The following is a 3,911-nucleotide window of genomic DNA, read 5'->3' as shown; positions in this document are numbered from 1 at the left end:
TTGCCTTTTGCCCAGGTTGAGCTGGGGATCCGTCGCTGGTTGGAGGCAGAGAGGGCGATGCCTGGCTGCGAAAGGGCCGGATCTTACCTACAGGAGGAGATCCTGCCTATCTAAGGGCCTGGACTCATCATCATCACCATCATTTCGACTCTTCGGAGAGGGGCGGCATACAAGTCTAATAAATTATTATTGTTGTTGTTGTTATTGTTATTTTTGTTATTATTATTATTATTATTATTATGTCAATACAACACAGCAAACGAGATCACTATGCTGGATTTCGTATTATTATTATTATTATTATTATTATTATTATTATTATTATTATTATTATTATTATTATTATGTCAATACAACACAGCAAACGAGATCACTATGCTGGATTTCGTATCATCATCATCATCATCATCATCATCATCATCATCATTATTATTATTATTATTAACATAGAAACATAGAAGACTGACGGTAGAAAAAGACCTCATGGTCCATCTAGTCTGCCCTTATAGTATTTTCTGTATTTTATCTTAGGATGGATATATGTTTATCCCAGGCATGTTTAAATTCAGTTACTGTGGATTTACCAACCACGTCTGCTGGAAGTTTGTTCCAAGGATCTACTACTCTTTCAGTAAAATAATATTTTCTATTTTTAATATTATTATTATTATTATTATTATTATTATTATTATTATTATTATTATTATTATTATTATATCAATACACACAGCAAACGAGATCGCTATGCTGGATTTCGTATTTCATCACCAGTCGGGCGCTTCCCAAGCACCTAGGACTATGTGATGTAGCGGCGAATTATGTTTGCCGATCCCAGTAAAGCGGCCTTTTGCAATTGACAGATGGAGATTTTGTCAATTCCGATGGTTTTCAAATGTCTGCTGAGATCCTTTGGCCCTGCGCCCAGCGTGCCAAGTACCACTGGGGCCACTTTCACTGGCTTATGCCAGAGTTGTTGCAGCTCGATTTTTAGATCTTCATATTTCACTAATTTCTCTAGCTGCTTCTCCTCCATTCTGCCATCCCCTGGGATTGCGATGTCGATGATCTATACTTTCTTTTTCTTCACAATCAGGATGTCTGGTGTGTTATGCTTCAGAATTCGGTCAGTCTGAAGTCGGAAGTCCCACAGTAGTTTTGCTTGCTCATTGACCACTTTTTCGGGCTTATGATCCCACCAGTTCTTTGCCACTGGTAAATGGTAGTTCCAGCACAAGTTCCAGTGGATCATCTGTGCCACAACATCATGTCTATGCTTGTAGTCAGTCTGTTCGACCTTTTTGCAGTAGCTGAGTATGTGATCGATTGTTTCATCTGTTTATTATTATTATTATTATTATTATTATTATTATTATTATTATTTTAGCCTTTGTCTACCCACTTATTTATTATTTTATTGTTTTGCCAAGTACATATGGATGGTATACAAAAATATAACGATGTTTATATACATGATACTAGTAAAAGAGAAACATTAGGATGGGATGGAAGGAACTCTGGTGTACTTATGCACACCTCTTGTGGACAGCCGTGGGCTTCTAGCCGGAACGCTAAATTGGGCTCGCCACAGCAGCTAGTGAGTGCTTGCGAGGCCAGCACGATTTTGCTTCTGTACCTGTGGAAGTAGCAAAATCACGCATGGAGACACAGGTGAGATATTTTTTGCTTCTGCGCATGCCGAAACACGGGCGCACCTACGGATCCGTGCACGATTTTGATACCTCCACAGGTGCAGGAACAAAATCGCGCTGGTCCCGCAAGTACTCATGAGCCGCTGCGGCGAGCCCAATTTAGCGTTCCGGCTAGAAGCCCACCACTGCTTACGGACCTCTTAGGAATCGGGATCGGTCAAGAGTGGACAATCTAAAGGTAAAATTTTGGGGGTTAGGTGATGAAATTACAGAGTCTGGTAGTGAGTTCCATGCATCAACTACTCGGTTACGAAAGTATTTCCTGCAGTGGAGTTTAGAGCGGTTTACTTTAAACTTGTATCTGTTGTGTGCTCGTGTGTTGTGGTTGAAGCTGAAGTACTCATTGACAGGAAGGACATTGTAGCAGATGATTTTATGGGCTATGCTTAGGTCGTGTTTAAGACGACATAGTTCTAAGCTTTCTAAACCTAGGATTGTAAGTCTAGTTGTGTAGGGTATTCTGTTGCGAGTGGAAGAGTGGAGGGCTTTACTTTTAGTAAAGTAGCTCTGGGCATTTTCTAGAGTGTTCATGTCTGAAATGCGGTGTGGGTTCCAGACAGATGAGCTGTATTCAAGGATTGGTCTGGCGAAAGTTCTGTATGCTCTGGTTAGTAGTGTGAGATTACCGGAGCAGAAGCTACGTAGGATTGAAGCATTTTGGGTTATTGCAGTGCATAACCAAAACCAAAACATTATTATATTGTAATACAGTATTATAATAATATTGCAATAACATTATTATTATTATTAGCCACCTCGAGTCTACAGAGAGGGGCAGCATACAAATCTAATAAATAATTATTATGTTATTGCAGTGGGCTTTGGCCAGAAGCATCACGGTTCAGTTCTTTGCTATTTCAACACCAGCCCTGCTGGTGAAATTTAACTACCCCTCAGGCCGAACCTGAATCTGGCCCATGGGCTTTGAGTTTGACATCCCTGCATTAGACCAATATCCAAGAGGACAGATTGGTTTCTTATTGAAACAACTGAGCCAGCCACCCTGATTATCTCTACATCATTCAAAACATTTTATATACTGAAACAAAAGCCATGGTTGCCTTCTTCATTCATTCCTTATCAAGCAATACTAACCTAAAGTGACTGCTCAAAATTACATGGCACTGAAAAAACGTAACATAACTGTTTTTCACATTTAGGACTGCTGCGGCATTCCAATGGTCATGGGATCAAAATCCAGACACTTTGCAACCGATTCATATTTATAGAAACATAGAAACATAGAAGACTGACCCCAGAAAAAGACCTCATGATCCATCTGGTCTGCCCTTATACTATTTTCTGTATTTTATCTTAGGGTGGATCTATGTTTATCCCAGGCATGTTTAAATTCAGTTACTGTGGATTTACCAACCATGTCTGCTGGAAGTTTGTTCCAAGCATCTACTACTCTTTCAGTAAAATAATATTTTCTCATGTTGCTTTTGATCTTTCCCCCAACTAACTCCAGATTGTGTCCCCTTGTTCTTGTGTTCACTTTCCTATTAAAAACACTTCCATCCTGGACCTTATTTAACCCTTATTTATGATGGTTGCAATGTTTTTGAAGCCAAATTCATTTAGCAACTGCCCTGCTAACTTTTTAAAAATGCAGTGATTCACTTAACAAAAGTGTCAAGAAAAGTGTCAGACTAATCTCATTGATTTCTTTGACTATGTCACAAAGGTGTTGGATGAAGGTGGTGCCGTGGATATTGCCTACCTGGACTTCAGCAAAGCCTTTGATACGGTTCCACATACAGAGCTGATAGATAAATTAGTGAAGATTGGACTTAATCCCTGGATAGTTCAATGGATTTCAGCTGGCTGAAGCGTAGATATCAGAGAGTTATTGTTAATGGCGAGTATTCTGAGCAGAGTCAGGTTACAAGCGGTGTGCCACAAGGGTCTGTTCTGGGTCCTATTCTTTTTAATATGTTTGTGAGTGACATAGGGGAAGGTTTGGTAGGGAAGGTTTGCCTATTTGCCGACCACTCTAAAGTGTGCAATAGGGTTGATATTCCTGGAGGCGTCTGTAATATGGTAAATGATTTAGCTTTACTAGATAAATGGTCAAAGCAATGGAAACTGCAGTTTAATGTTTCCAAATGTAAAATAATGCACTTGGGGAAAAGGAATCCTCAATCTGAGTATTGCATTGGCAGTTCTGTGTTAGCAAATCCTTCGAAAGAAAAGGATTTA

The sequence above is a fragment of the Erythrolamprus reginae genome, chromosome 2 (genome assembly GCF_031021105.1).
Source record: "Erythrolamprus reginae isolate rEryReg1 chromosome 2, rEryReg1.hap1, whole genome shotgun sequence".
NCBI lineage: Eukaryota > Metazoa > Chordata > Lepidosauria > Squamata > Dipsadidae > Erythrolamprus > Erythrolamprus reginae.
Note: the sequence above shows the minus strand (reverse complement) of the source record.